The 16,857-nt window shown below is 47.3% G+C and overlaps 1 pseudogene; it reads right to left on the bottom strand.

Moving 5' to 3' along the window:
* Nucleotides 1-511: 511 nt before the first annotated feature.
* On the bottom strand, nucleotides 512-2,085 carry LOC124675789 (annotated as a pseudogene).
* Between the last annotated feature and the right edge of the window lie 14,772 nt (nucleotides 2,086-16,857).

Below are 16,857 nucleotides of genomic sequence, written 5' to 3' on the forward strand. Positions count from 1 at the left end.
ATCGGTCTTTTGAAAAACTTAGCTAGTGCATAAATCCTATACCAGCCACTCTCCATTGTGGAACGTGGAAGTTTGGATGCTTCTGGCACTTTCTCCCCTATGACCATTGGTGAGTGGTGTCTTTGAGTGACGAGGTCAGTGAGGTAGATGTTTGTTCATGTGTCAACAGTTTTAGTTTTTTATTGACCTGTCTAGGTGATCAGGAGTTGCTTGATTGGTTGGGTTGTTGTTGTTCTTTCGGTTACTTAACCTTGCAATTCTCTTCTTCTTGATTAACAGATTGAGGATTTTTTGTTGTTGCATCCGCTTAAAAAAATGCACAATGGCGAGTGACCATATATTGCATTATAGTTGACAGATACGGTCGGTAATTTCCAGCGTCCACTAGAAAAAAAGAACTGACAAAACTAACAGTGCATGCATAGTTCTTTTCCGCCCCAAAAATGCATAAACAGTCACACTCTCCAAGGATCCAAACACAGTACTAGTACTAGTAGTATTCAGGACGGCAGAAAAAACGGCGGTAATTTCAAAACGAGCACATACAGATCAAACAAAATCCATGGTCCCTATCCTTTGCTGGCCCTATTTTCCGTTGGTTTTATGTGCTAGTACTAGTACTAGTGGAGCTACTGAACTGCAAAACCGCACGTTTTCACCAGTAAGAGTAGCCAGAAGAGGACGCCCTGGGTCGCTTGCTGCTGGCCCACTGCGCCTCCACTTGCATCTGCGGCACCCACAGCTCTCGTCTGGCCCGCTCACCGGCGGCGGTGACAACGACGCCACCGATCAGCTGCTCCTGGCCCGCCCACGACGGATAATCTTGCTGCGGCCCACCGATCTGAGCCATTCCTCCCTGCTCAAACGCCAAGTTGCCAGATTAGTCCAAGCAACAAAACAAAATCTCGCGGTCAAAAGAAAAAAAAAACTGCATTTCTTGATTGTACATGAAGTTTGGTTAAATCTCGAATCCAAAAGTGGTAGGAGTGTGTAACTATCCTTATGATCATTTTGCATTAGAGCATCAATATCATTTTCTCTTTGTTAAAACGAGGGCAAACGATCTGTCCTATTCAATTCGCCCCAAGACGCTATCCTATCTTGACAACCTGGTCCAGCAGCTTCGGATTTTTCTCGACCCTAGTTGCGAGCGTGACAACAAAACTATCTAAATGATTGCAAGCTCAAGATACTTGGAGCAGGTCATGGTTAGAGCAGATGAACAGCCAGCCAGTCGGCCACTGACCTGATACTGCTTGTCTGAGGAGACGGCGACGGTGGCGGCCGCGGCGGCGTCGTCCAGGAAGAAGTCCTCGACGTGCCACCCGGGCAGCGTCTTGGTCAGGTACTCTGGATATGCTGCTGCCGTCGCTCGGGCTCGCCGTGGCACTGGCGGAGCCGCCGCTGTAGGAGTCGGCGTTGCAGGGGCTGCTGTTGTTCTCCTCTTCCTCCTCATGCTGTTGCGCTTGCTCCTGATCCGACGGCGCGGGGAGTCCACCGGCGCCGACGAGACACGCACGCCGGTGAGCAGGAACCGGCTGTGCCGCCTGGTGAGGTCGCTCGTCGTGTGCACGCGCACGTCGCACTCCCGGCACAGGATCGCCCTGTCCTCCTTGCAGAACAGGAAGCCCCTCTTCTCCCTGCATCCCACACATGATATATCAGCTACGAGACAGAAGATAACATCGCTCTCTGAAGTCTGAAGACGTTCTCCGTATGTCTTACCTGGCAGATGTCGCAGGGAGGCGGCTTCTGGTCGGACGACGAAGGGCGACGAGGAGGACGGCGGGGGGTGGAGCAGGGACAGGCGCCGGTGCTTGCCGGCGAGCTTGTTGGCGCGGTGGACGCGGTGGTCGCACGCGTCGCACAGCGCGGCCTCGTCAGCGCAGCAGAAGACGGAGGCCGCCTGCGCCGCGCACGTCGCACTGAACCTTCATGACAGTAATCTGAGCTCGCTGGTAGAGCAAGCTAGTCAAGCTCGAGGGAGATGGGAGCGGTGAGAGGTAGGCAAGGTAGCTCTGGCCAATATCCTGGACTCTGGGTTGCCAACGAGGCCGGTGCTTATATATTGGGAGGTGGCACGGCGTAGCGTGCGAGGGCAGGGGCGTGTTGGGGGTAGAGGTGTCACCGTTTGAGGTGAGGTGAAGAGGAGAAAAGGGCGATGCCTTCCTTGTTCCTTGGGCGATGGAGATTTCTGACTTTGGAAGATGGAGCCAGGGGGGTCTATGTTGACCTACCCTCATTTCCCGTAGATTTCATGAATCATGATAGTACACATTGGTAGGTGCACTCGATCAGATTGCATCCGCCCTTTCAGTACTGACGTTTATTAGTAGACAGACGTTCAGACTTTGAACAGGAATGTTAGGCTGACCACTTTACCTGAATGAAGAAATGGAGTCTCCTTGTCTACATTTTGTGCTCTAAGCAATACTCTGGAGTACTTTTCCTGCACAAAAACTATTAGCTAACAGACTTGGCACATTGTTGCTACACACAAACGGCAGCAGATCTGAAAACCTACGGCATTTTTTTCAATTTCTAATAATTGTGAATTTTAGTTGCTATCAGGGATCAACATCAGTTAAGCAAATACAGTAAAAGCACATCGCCTTTTGGGACCACAGTATCATCAACTTGCGCAAGTGCAGCTAAGTTCTTTCTAGAGGAACCTAGTCAAGGTGTCAAGGCACATGCACCATAACCGAAGGTAAACAAAACAGCTTCTTCACTCGCGTCTTCCAAACAATATCCACTAAAAGCAACAGCTCGGTTGATTGAGCCGTGGCGTGGTGCCGTGTTTGGAGCGCGTCTTTTGCAGCCAGTGTCCTTAAACGACGTCCCAAATTATTATTTTTTTTATTTTGTAATTCCAGTCTTTGAACACACTAGTTTTGAACACATAAGCCGCGTCCGTTTTACAATAATTTTTGTGCATGGATATAAGACATATAATAATTCAAATGATTTGAAGTTCAACTTGATCCCGCTGTGTGCACAATAGTTTACTGTTCTTTGAGCCTACGCAGATGCTCTATAAGATCATTTTGCGGTTTTGCAGTTTGGTCGTGAGCATCTATGTCACGGATTTCTGCATGCATAGTGAAAAAATCAGTAAAATCCGCAGATATTTAGTGATTAATATGAGCAAGAGGACTCGACTCGAAGGAACCCCTATCAATCAGTGGACTCTTGCTCTCACTTTTTGTAGTCATGTTGTGCGTGATCACACAAGCATTTATCACCTCCCACATTTGGATCATTATCCGGCCTTGTTGTTCATGTCTACGAGTCAACAACAAAAATCGCCAATCAAACGGCGGCGGCAATAAGGGCAACAACTACGAGGATGTCCCCGCCGAAGCAAACGGCCGAACACCTTGTGTGCACGGCGGATGGGGGATGTGGCAGCATTTGGGGCTCCGGTCGACGCACACTATGAGGGGAATTGGGTGCGAGGAGAGGGAGGAGCACTATGGAAGTAGGCGCAAGTGAACTACCAGCGTCGGAAAGGGCGGCAGCAGTAGGAGAGGTGGGAGGGGAGGCTTGTCATCGAAGCAGGGGTGAATGGGCTGGGTTGTTAGCAGTTGGTACCCAACTAGATTTTACCTACGCGGCGAGAGGCGCGGAGCGCCTAACACATCCCCTGTGGGACGGGAATGACCATGGGGTACTGGACATGTTATTGGGCCACGCCGAACGGAAAAAGGTATATGGACTCACAATTTTCGGTATCATCTTGAATGATTTTGGAGGATGCGGTTGGAGATGTTCTAAAGACTTGTTGGATGTTACTACACTTCAGAGAGCTTAATATGTGCATGTACTTCACCAGCACAACTTTATCAAGGTTACTTCTTATCTGCAAACACACGAATGAACATGCAGAGTCGAACTGATCACCCCCTCCACATCACATTATCTCGGTCTTTTTCATTGACTGGACTGAAGAAAGTTCAGGAAAAAAACCACCAATGATTAGGCATCCCTAAACTGCATGCCATGATGGCATGAAATGGGCTGGCAATGGGGATCAGAACTCAAAGGTCAGACATGGGCGAGTGGGCGCTCTCAGGTCAGGTCAGGCTCGCAACAAGGACATCGTCCTACAACTTGACGCCTCCTCTTCTTATCCTCCTCTCCCCAACTTGCATTCTTTCTCTCTTTTTCTCTTTTCCCGTCAAAGGGGCCACCCTCGATTTAATTAAACGAAAGGTACCAGAATCTTACATGCTACACTTTCATACTAGATTGCATATATGCAACTTTGAATTGTGTAAGGTTTCTTTCCAATGGAGTAATGGCAAGTCACTCTCCATTTGCTGTACTTTAGTGTTTAGTTGCCTCCCTTTTTTGGGGGGTAGAAAGAGGCAAAGCACTTCAGTAGGAATTAGTGCATGTCAACAGAGCCTTCCTAGATCATGGCATCTCATGCAGTTTTACAATATTTTGCGTGGAAGAACCGATGCCAGTTGGAAATTGAAAAGTACGATCACTTACACTAATAATAGCAATCCATCTAAACCGTAAAGTATGTATATGCATCCAGAACATGCTACGGCTATGGTCCCCTGTTGTTGATTGCTTATTTCTCACATAATGTAATCCCACTGCTTTGGCTAAATATCTCCCGATTGATGTCATCGCTTACCTCAATCCCCAGCTGCCAAAAAAATTACGAGAAGTATAGTGCTCCTGGCATGGCATGGATCCGTTGGAGCTAGGAGCTAATTTCAGTGGTGAAATACCAGGTGGCAACCCATCTTTCTGCCTGAATTCAGAAAAATGCAAATCTAGTCCTATGTCGCAAGAGAATGCTTCCGTTTATTTTTTTCTGATGGCCTGCTTAATTCGCATGATTCTTACAATACATCAATAGGAAAACTGCAGAATTACAATGTCATGCGCAGTTGAACCCTACCGGATTTGAAACCTATAGGATGTGTTTGACTCACATGAAAAGCATAACATGAGGTTTGAGTGGATGAATATTACAGTGCAATTCTATAGGAAAATTGCTATACATTTTGTTGACGTGTATAAAGTAGATTGCCTAGTACTTTCCATCAGTTCGGACTTTTGGTTGCGTTGGCTAGTGCATGAAGCTTAACATGGTATCAGAGTCCTAGGTCTCGAGTTGAAATCCTGGCTTTCACAATTTATTCTAAAAATCCCCGCAGCCTCCTGCCGTGTGGTCCCGACCTTCTGCTGCCTCTTTGCCTCTCTACACGTGTTGACTTATCTTCTCGTCTTCCCGTCACACGTGAGAGGGGGTGTTGACGTGTATAAAGTACATTGCCTAGCCCTTTCCATCAGTTCGGACTTTTGGTTGCGTTGGCTAGTGCATGAAGCTTAACACATTTCTAAGGATTCCAATCCTACAAATCAAACAGTGCATATAGAAAAAATTCCAAAAAATAAAAAATCTTACAAAATTCTCATGACATCCCTTTAAATCAAACAAGCCATAAAACGGAATACACGTGCTAGCTGGTTGCGGCTTCCATCTTTACAAGTGCTAAAAGAAATGGCAGTGCGGAAATGCTGGCAATAACAAAGCCGATTATTTTTATTGTGTGTGCCTCCTTAGATTTGCTTGCCAATCCTGCCTACGACCTCATAATGATTAGTCTGATGATACGCATGTCTTAACATTTATCTGGAGGAGTATAATTATTCATGGATGAGTACCACCAAGAAATTATACTCTCCTGCAGAAAAAGTCGAAGCAGTTTCAGATACCCTGCTTCAACAGCTGCAAAGCCGTTGCAATATAAAGTTAACTGGTTTCTTGCCAAAACCTCCTAAAGTTTGACTGGTGTTTCACATTTGTACTATTTTTTTATGGGGCAAAGGATAGAGGCCCCTTCTTGGCCCTATGCTGCTACCATTATTTGGTGAGAGTCGGAGAGATGTGGATGTCTGGTTCACCGACTTTTTTTTGAACGGGCTTACGGACTAAATTATCTGCTCTAGTACACTTCAAGTGACCCAACTATTATCACAGAAAGTACAATACTATGATTTACATCGCTTGAACGCTTCTGTGCAAAACTGCAAACCCAACCATGAGTCACTTAAGCACAATCACTACGGCCGAGTATAATTACCTGAAGGCTGAAGCGATGGTGCTTATCTGGTCCTGCAATGTGTATCTTGGAACCGCGTCCGGACCAATGTTCCTTGCAGGAGATAATTTGCAGCCACCAAACTCGTCAAGTAGAATAAATCTTGTCTTTCAAAAGAAGCAATAGCATGTCAAGGAATCGGTGTGTCGCCGTTCCTCGTCAAGTACAATACTTTGATAGAGTATTGTATTCATCTCTATGCTGTCCAGCTCGGAAACCTCTGGCGTGTCCCGTTCTCAGTCGCGTCGATCCTGCGACCGGTGGCGGGCGCGTTGAGCAGGCCGGAGAAGATGTGGTGGTGTCGACGTCGACCGCCGTTTGCGGCAGCGGCTCTGCGAGGTTGGGGGAGGTGAGTGAGCTGTCGAAGTCGGTGCAGTATTTTGTCGCGGAGAGACCACCGTCGCGCCGGGACGATGTCCACGATGATGCTGCGCGCGACGGCGGAGCGCTCCAGCAAGCCGAGGCTGGCTTTCTTCACGAAGAAGCCCGCAAATACCGAGGGATTCTCGCCGAACACGTTGAAGAAGTTGCAAACGATGAAGTCCGGGCGGAGAGGCCGAGGGTGTCGAGGTCCCTTGGCGTCGAGCGCGCACGTGCCCGCCTAGCCATCGAGCGTGGCCTCGCACGCCTGGAGGTGGCGCGTCGCGGGCGTGGGACGGGAGGGAGGGGAAGATCGTCGCCAGGAGGTCGCCCCCGAGCTCGGAGAACATGGTGACGGCGTGCGGCGGGTCGTCCGGGCGGGCTGTCCGGTGGCCGAGGCAGGAGTAGCGAACGTGGAGGCGGGCGAGGTCGGCGGTGAGCTCGACGACACCGACGTTGGCCATGGGCATGGAGGAGCTCAGGAGATTGGAACGGTGGAGGTGGAGACCGACCTGGTAATACTCGGTGAGGAGATAAGGTAGAGAGAAGGAAAGATGAGAAATTTCGGGAGAGGAGAATACGTGTCTTGTCAAACTTTCTCCAACCGCTTAATAAGTACACTTACGTGTATAGCCCAATTAATATGACAGCGGGCCATAGAAACGAAATTGCTACATCCACCCAGGCTAAAAGAAGACCCACTACAGAATAAAGGAAAGAGACCACCAAAATTTGTACAGACCACCAGACGTGTACACGGAAAAAGAACCTCATAGTTCAAAAATCTGTGAAAAAAGAAGTTTGTTCATCTTTAATATAGTAGTTATTGGGTTGAACAAGTTTTCCAAGGAGCCGTAAGAGTCGGGTAAGGTGCACACGCCAGAGAAAAGAAGCGCAGCTGGGTATAGCTCAGCTAACTGTTCACGCGAGACCGAAAAGGTCACCTTTAGCCGTATTCGATCTGGTTGCGACCACGACGGCACGTAGGTTTGCACACACAGGACACAGCCACCTACGGAGCTGTGCCGGAGAAAATGTTATATATGGCCGCGTTCACTCATCAAAATCGCAGCTGATAGGATGCATGTGTTTATTTTTTCTGAGTGCATGTTTGTGAGTGGCCCTACTGAGAAGCCAGCAACACTGTGTATTTGATAGAGATAATTGTATGCACAACACCGAAAATACGAGCATGGAGTCTCGAACTCGGACGGGTCACTGCCACCGGGCTATGCCTCGATTCATGATAGGGCATGTTTGCTTCGCATGATTCTTGCAACATGGGAATAGGAAAATTGCAGAGTTACAGTGTCATGTGTGGTTGAACCCTACCGAATTTGAAACCTACATGATATTTCTTCAAGCAGTATTTGACTCGCATGAAAAAATGAAAAAAATTGCAGCGTGAAGTTTGAGTAGATGAGACTTTCACTACTAGGGAAAAGCCTATAGGTGGAGGCAAGTGGTGCCGGCGCACCACCATAGGCATGCGCCGGTGGAACTTGTTGCCGGCGCACCAGAAAAGCGCCGCGCCGGCGATGCATACCCACCTGCTAGCCGCACCCGCTTGACCCGACGCGCCGGCGCTATTTCCCGGCAATACCTCACCCAACTTGGGCCAGGCCCACGAAGCATTGCTCGGCGCATCAGCCCCATGAGCGCGCCGCGGATTGCCGGCGCGCTCATGGGCTGATGCGCCGGCAATGCTTCGTGGGCCCGGTCCGGAGACGTCATAGCCGGATGGGCTATATACGCCGGCGCACCTTGGTCCTGGTGCGCCGGCAGTAACTCGGGACTTATTACAGCCACCAACCAGCACTCACACAAGCCACTACACTCACTCCTCATCCACACAACCCGACCCTTCTCCCAACCCACCTAATTTTTGCCCATTTCTACCCCAACTTTAGCCAATTTGACCAAACAAAATCATAATTTTTGAGCAAATCTTCCCTTCCTACATGCATCTCCCACATCCCTATGTAGATCTAGATCTATCTATCGCGCATTGACCGCTCAATCTAGATCTAGTTCTAGATCTAGAAAGTCGGTTTCCATACGCCATTGTCGCGGCGCGTCGTCTCGATCTCATCGACGAATATATTAAACAAATAGGTGATTAATGAAAAAATTGAGGAATTCAATCGACGTATGTTGGACATTTGAAGCAAAGCTCTCGTGTGTGGCATATATATATATATATGTTGTGCTTGTGCTTGTGTGTGTTGGCGTTGAAAATGAGTTGTCAACGTTGCGCCGAAATGTTGATTCGTTAAGTTTCCGTTTCGGCACATTTCTGGCGCTCCTATGTCCTACCGTGTAGGAAGGTCATGCCGAAATTTTTCGTGAAAACTACCGACGGATGCATGGTTCTAATCAATTATGTAATCTTACCATGCAGGCGATAATGGTTATCGAGATGAGTGAAAGCATCGTGATGAGATATCTGAAACACGCGATCATCGACATGTATGCAAATAACCGCACGGAGGTATTGTGTCCGTGTCGGAGATGCAAACGAGGCAAATGGTTTGACCCGTATTCAGGCAAATTGCAGGGGCACCTGCTCACTAATGGTTTCATGCATGGACACACTCAATGGATGAGTGATGATGGCGCGGAGGTCAATGGGGCGACGGCAGCGGGTGGTAATAATGGCCGGCAAGAAGGAGGGCATCATGATATTGATAACGATGAAGAGTTTGTCGCACAGGACGATAACCTTGACGACGATAATAACCTTGACGACGACAATAACCTTGACGACGACGAAGTGGTGCCGCTAGCTTCAGTCGTGCGGGACCCTCATCTTCAAGATCTGCTTCTCGAAAAGACGAAAGGCGCCAAGCGGAAATCAAAGCTTGAGCAACTCGAGATAGACTCGAATACTCCGTTGTACGACTCGAGTCGCGGGTTGGGGGAGTCTCGCTTGAGAGTAGCTCTCGATGTGTTGCGGATGAAGGCGAAACACGGATGGACGGACACAAGCGTCGACGACATCCTCGGAATACGTGAAAGATCTCCTTCCTCGCCGGGAACACGTGTCCCGGTAGTCTAGCCGGGGCCAAGAGAATCACGTGCCCTCTCGACTTACCCCACGAAAAGTATCACGCTTGCATCAACGACCGTATCATGTATCGCAAGGAGCACATGGACAAGACCAAATGTCCCGTGTGTGAAGCTGAACGGTACAAGAAAGGGAAGAAGAAAACTCCTCGGAAAGTTGTGTGGTACTTCCCGCTCGCCCCCGGCTTCAACGGTTCTACGCGGACCGCAAGGAAGCAAAGCTCATGCGGCTGGCACGCGTAAAGAAAGGAGGCAGTGTTGAATGATGAAGAGCGGATTGAGCACCCGATGGCCGACGCACCCTTCGGATGCAAGCCGGTGGAAAGCATTAGACAATGAATTCGAAAGTTTTGGGGCGGATCCCGAAACATCGAGGTTGGGTGCGAGCACGGACGGATTCAATCCGTTCGGAAACCCGTAGCAGCACACATAGCACATGGCCCGTGTTTGTATGGATCTACAACCTCCCGCCCTGGCCGTGCATGAAGAGGAAGTACATACAGATGAGTATGCTAATTCAAGGGCCGACACAGCCAGGAAACGATATCAACATGTATCTCGAACTATTAAAGGAGGAGCTTGAAACGTTGTGGGCGGAGGAAGGGGTAGATACATGGGACGCCGTCGCGGAAGAATATTTCCCTTTGAGAGCCGCGTTGATCACGACGGTGCGAGGACTACCTCGGATACGGTTACATTTCGTGCCGGGTGTGCCATGGACACAAGGCATGTGTCGAGTGCATGGAAGAGACGATGTTTTTGCAGCTTGGTAAGGATCCCGGCTCTTCGAAAACAGTTTACATGGGGCATCGAAGGTGGCTGCGAAGACCCGACCCGTGGAGAAAGCGTGGAGATCCGTTCGATGGTACAAATGAACCCCGAGGACCTCCACGTAAGAAGAGCGGCGAAGAGATCGATACATTACTGAAAGGTTGGAAGGAGTGCCCTGCGCCGGGAAAGATTCGTCAAAAGCCTGGAGAGAAGAAGAAGAAAAGGAAACGACGCCGCTCATTGGTGTATGGAAAAGGAGGTCCGTGTTTTGGGACTTGCCGTCCGGAAAATTCTCGATACACCTCACCGCCTTGATGTCATGCATATTACAAAGAACGTGTGCGAGAGCTTGCTTGGCACTCTTCTCAACATGCCGGACCGGACCAAAGATGGGCCAAAAGCAAGACACGACCTGAAAGTTTTGGGCATCAGGGAAGAGCTTCAGATCCCGCCAGCCCAAGAGGGACAGTCGGAGGAGGAGGCGGACGGCGGTCAGAAGCGCAAAAGGATTAAGCAGCCAGACTATTACTGTCCCCCCTCCTGCTTCACTTTTAGTCCGGCCGAGGTCGATCAATTTTTCAATTGCCTTCTAGGAGTCAGAGTGCCCTTCGGTTACTTCGGGCTAATAAGCAGATACATGGACCCCAAGAAACGAAACTTCAGCGGCATGAAGTCTCATGACTGTCACGTGATGATGATGCAGATTCTTCCGGTTGCAATCCGAGGTATAATGGATGACCATGTCCGTGCAACGCTGGATCGGGCTCAGTAACTTCTTCGACGTCATAACTCGGAAGTCGATAAGCGTGAAGAAACTTGCAAGGCTCCGGAATAGATCGTGGTGATCCTATGTGAGCTTGAGATGTACTTCCCGCCTGCATTCTTTGACGTGATGGTCCATCTCGTTGGTCCATATCATGGATGATATCGTCAGTCTAGGGCCGGCATTCTTACACAACATGATGCCGTTTGAAAGAATGAATGGGGTCATTAAAGGATACGTTCGTAACAGGTCACATCCGGATGGAAGCATCGTCCAGGGCTGGCTCACCGAAGAGTGCATCTCTTTCTGCACGAATTATCTAGACATCGAGGACCCTGTTGGTTTGCCTCAAAACAAGCACCTCTGCAGGTTCAAGGGAGTAGGCCACAAAAATGGAAGGAAGGAACTGCACGTGCACATGTCTGGTCGGACTTCCGACTTTGACAGGGCCAACTTAGTAGCGCTACGACACATTGACTTGATCGATCCTTGGTTGAAAGAGCACAAAACCATGATAGAGAACAGTGGCAAGCCAATGATGACGGAAGCAGAAATATACAGAGAGCACAACTCCTCTTTCGCGCGCTGGTTCAAAGACCACATTGATGCCAATCCCCCACCAATGGATTCTGACAACGATAAACTAGTATTGGCCTTGTCACATGGCCCCGCGCCCAACATCATGACTTACCAAGCGTACGATATCAACGGGTACACATTCTACACGGAAGAAAAAGACAAGAACAAGTGTTTACCGAACTCGGGGGTAACGATGGATTCTCGGACGGGTGACGTAAAGACTAGATACTACGGAAGAATCGAGGAAATCTGGGAGCTTAGCTACGCCGGGGAGAAAGTGCCGATGTTCCGTATCGGATGGGCTAAGAGCGTCACAAAAGAAGACCGGTATTTCACCACCATGTTTCTACCCGAAGCCAACAAATCAAAGTCCACGAACGCCACCGCGTTGAATGAGCCATGGGTACCGGCGAACACGTGCACCAATGCTTCTTCATAACCGACCCATCCAGGCCTAGCCGTGTTATCGTGAGGAGAGGCAAGAGGACCATCGTCGGAATGGATGGAGTCGCCAACGAGGAAGACTTCGAAGGACAAGTCGGAGACCCAATGATGGAAGAATCCGAGGACGAAGACACAACATACACCACAAGAAGAAGCAGGACCACGCTCCCGAGGTCAGGTCGACCCTTCAAAAGAAGAAGTCACGACACGGGGCTAAATTATTCAACGACGAGCAAGAAAAGCAAGAAGAAAGCGAAACACTCTTCTCAATCGATGATGTAAAACTTTATTTGCAATCTATAACTCATATTTTGTGTAATTCATAACTACTCATATGGTCATGGCCAATATTTTATGTATGACTAATTAATATTGTGTTGGTCAATATTTTGTGTATGTAATATATAACTCATATTTTTTTGTAATGCCTAATTAAGATTTTGAAATTGTTTTTGCATATATAACTCATGCATATTTCTTGGCTATTATCTTGAAAAGATAAGAACATAAATATAATAGAAAAGGCCAGAAAAGAAATAAAGAAAAACAAAAGAAAATATGAGTTGGGGAGGTCATTGCATGTGATTCGGGCCAAGTCCCGGTATACACGGACTAGACTTATTGCCGGCGCACCGGGCTTTGGTGCGCCGGGGTCCACTGTCCCCGGCGCACCAAAGCCCCGGTGCGCCGAGCAATAAGTCTAGTCCGTGTATACTTGGGACTTAACCGCACGCCGACTCGATTTCTCCTTCTTCCCCATTCCTTCGACGCCGCCAGAACCCTAGCAAACCGTCGCCGCCCTGCACCTGCCCCCGTGCCGCCGAGCCACCGAGAGGAGCAGAGCCGCCGAGAGGAGGAGGAGCAGGCGTCTCCACACCGTCGCCACCGGAGGAGGAGGAGGGCGTCGCACGCGTGCCGGCCACCGTCGTCACCGTCGGTAAGAACCGCCCTCTCCCTTCCCCTCTTCCTTCCCCAACGCCGCCAGGACCTCCTCCACCCCCCCCCCCCTCCCCTCCCCTTCTTCCTTCCCCCGTCCCCCCTCTTCCTTGCCCTCTCCCTGTGTTAAATTAATTACTTGGGAATTCTTCCAGTAGCAGTATTAGTAGGTTTAGTTGAATGCTTGCAGTAGCAGTATTAGTAGGTTTAGTTGAATTTGGTGAAGAACAAGTGATATTCTCTGGTTTGAAAAAAGAAAAGAAAATGATTTTGTTCTCTGGTTTGAAATTTAGTTCACTTAGTTCAGATGCTTCTGCTTGCCACTGAATACTTTTATTGTTGCCAAACTGTAAACAATGTGACAGGCCTTCAATTGTTTGCTCTTCAGTAAGCATACATTTTTTAAAGTGGTCAGTAAGAATACATGATTTGTTCATACCAATATTATTTAGTGTGTTACAGTAATTAAACCAGTGCATCTATTGATTATATACATCATTATCATGTTAAAGGAAAGAGGCAGGAGCTCTGGCATTATTCAATTTTTTTATGCTATGGTTTATGATGAAAACCAATACTATTTAGTGTGTTACATTAATTAAACCAGTGTTATTTTAATTTCACATTTTTCTTTAGTAAGAAGCTCATGTGGGCCTTTGTGCTATTTTAATTCATGGTTGGTTTAAGCAATGAGATAAAACTGCTACTGCTTTAATGAAATAAACTTGCAGTACCTAGGTAGCTAGGCAGTAGGGGTTTTTTATGCTATGGTTTATGATGAAAATGAAAATGCTCTGTTCTGTCCATCAATTCTCTGCTTTATAAAAAATTGATGATTTAGGCTTTTTCAATGTTAGGGTTCATACAGAATGAACAAACAGCAATCAGGCTCATTTCTACAAATGGCAGGGAGCCAAGTCTGTCCATTTGCCCAAATTACTAGGGAACTTCTAAAACTGAACCAATATTTGTAGTTTATAGTTGTTCCTAGTACTCCAACATAACCAGGATATTGTTCTCTCGGTTTTGGTTCTTTTTGTGCATAGAAAGATGTTTTGGTTCATCATGTGGGCTGGCTGAAATTTCGTAAATTCTATACAAATTCAGTAAATGCCAAGATATAGCAAAATGCCAAGGTCTAGCTAGCTCTCGTAAGTGTGCCTGGCTGGCTGAAAGGAAAAAAGAACAAGTGCTATCGATTGGTGTTGCTCCTATATAGGCTGCTCGCTATATATATCTGTCTGCTACTACTATCGTTGGTTTAGACCATGTGTTTCCCTCATGTTGTTAATGTAGAATTTCGTGCAGGTAGCAATATTGGGTATTCATTTGCTTCTATAATAGAAGCCACAAGGTGAACTAGTATTTCTTGGAAAATGCAATACTATGAGTTCCTATTTATTGTTTTGCACATGTTTATTTAAGTCTGCTATATAATCTGTGACTTATTTTTAAACTGGAGAGCATTGTAAAATTTTGGGTGTTCTCATGTTGCTCTCTGGTTAAGAAAATGAAATTAAGCTCATGTTGCTCTCTTGCTGCTGGTTGGAAAAAAATGAAAATGAAGTCGCTGCTCTCTTGCTGCTGGTTGGAAAAGAAATGAAAATGAAGATACTGTATACATGTTCAGATTTAGTAAATATTGGTTAGTTGATGTCTGTTACACATTTACATGTCTGTAAATATTTACATGTGTTGTCAAGATTGAAAAGGATCGTATGCCGCACCTAGAGGGGGGGGGGGTGAATAGATGCTACCCAATTTTTAGTTCTTTTTCAATTTAGGCTTGACACAAAGGTAAATTCTCTAGATATGCAACTAAGTGAATTTACCTATATGACAAGGTTAACAACTAAGCAAGATATAGCTATGCAATATATAGGAGATAGAATGGGATAGAGGTAACCGAGAGTGGAGCACGCGATGACACGGAGATGATTCCCGTAGTTCCCTTCCTTTGCAAGAAGGTACGTCTACGTTTGGAGGAGTGTGGTTGCTACGCAAGCCAAACCAACAGCCACGAAGGCTTCACTCAGATCTCCTATGAGCAACGCCACAAAGGCCTAGCCCACTTCCACTAAGGGATTTCCTCGAGGCGGAAACCGGGCCTTTACAAGGTTCTTGGGGCACACATCCACAACCGAATTGGAGGCTCCCAAATCTGTTACAACACAACAATCAACAACAATACATCAACACAAATCAACTAGGGATCCAAAGAGGAACACTAGCAAGGGGGCCCTCAAGCATATGAGGGGAAATGAAAACGCTTCGGTGAGGATGTAGATCGGGGTCTTCTCCTTCGATTCTCCAAAGCACAAGTGATTTGGGTGGTTGAGGGAGGAGATCCGGCTATTTTGGTGTTCTTGGTGGCTCAAGCAATGGAGGATGAAGATCTTAGGGTTTGAGCAACCTTCCAAGGTAGGTGAAGGGGGTATTTATACCCCACCCACTTTTCTGCCCGTTGGAGGTGAAACGCCGGCAGCGTGCCGGCCTTGAGACGCCACGGCGGTCGCGCCACTTTTCTGAAACTGCAGGTCGACAGTCAGGCTGGCGCGTCGGCCGGGCAACGCCGGCAGTGCCAGGGTGTACACACCGGCAGTGCCGGCCCAGAGTTGCCGGCAGTGCCGGCCAAGCCAGATTTCAGCTTCTTCCTTCTTTTCTTTTCTTCCTTTTTGAGTGGGTCGAGATTTTCCGTGGTATCTTTTCCATAACTGTAAACCACTTAGCACACGGTTAAATTGTCACCGGTGTTGTTAACAAACACACAAAACTTAGAGATCATGAAATGTTCTTTCAATCTCCCCCTTTTTGGCGTTTGATGACAATACCGGGATTTTGCAAAGAATAGAGCAAGAATATCATTGTGCTTGACATAAGAGAGAAGCTCCCCCTAGATGTGTGCATGCGAGAAATTTAGGCAAGAAAAATTGATGCACACATTAGGTATGGAGCAACTCCAACTTTCAAGGTAGAAAGCACAATGCTCATAATATGTATATGATAGATAATGTATGGACAAAGATAAAAGTTGAGATGTAAAGCTCATACCCTTGCATACTGACATCCTCAACAATACAAGACAATAGTCTCAAATTCATGAACAAGAGTCCCATGACCATATCAAGTAGATGAATCCATAGACAATATGAGATATAAGATGGTCATACCAATTCATAACAATACTCTCGACCATATAGAATACTGAAGACCATAGCAATAGTTCACTCACTAAAAGGTCTTGCTCACCACACATAGAACACATAAAACACAAGATAAGGTTCAACATAAACATAGACGGTAAACGGAGGCCACAAGCTTTAACGGAATGATAAAAAGCAAATGCTTGTGCCCTCAAACCCTAGCAAATCCCGTGCAAGTCCTACTAGACCTTCTTCTCCCCTTTGGCATCAAGACACCAAAAAGGAGAAAAGAAGCGATGCTACATCGTCCCATGAAAACTCAATCATCCTCGGAGGATTCCTCCGTATCTTCATCATCATCGGACTCGGCGGGCTCAACATCATCACTAGGGGGCGCCGACAGCAGAAGGGACCGGGAAGCCCAAGCTGTTCAAATTCAGTCACATTGCCATGCTTAGAGAGCCATTCTTCTTCAGGAGTGATGACCTCCTCAGATCCACTCTCAACAGGAATATCCAACTTGCGCATGATGAGCTTTGTGTTTCTCTGATACGTCCAATTTGCATCACTATTTTATATCATAATTTGCTGTTATTCATTGATATATTTCATATTGGGACACAATACTTATGTTATTTCATCTATTTTGCATGTTTCATCATTATTG

The sequence above is a fragment of the Lolium rigidum genome, chromosome 7 (genome assembly GCF_022539505.1).
Source record: "Lolium rigidum isolate FL_2022 chromosome 7, APGP_CSIRO_Lrig_0.1, whole genome shotgun sequence".
Taxonomy (NCBI): domain Eukaryota; kingdom Viridiplantae; phylum Streptophyta; class Magnoliopsida; order Poales; family Poaceae; genus Lolium; species Lolium rigidum.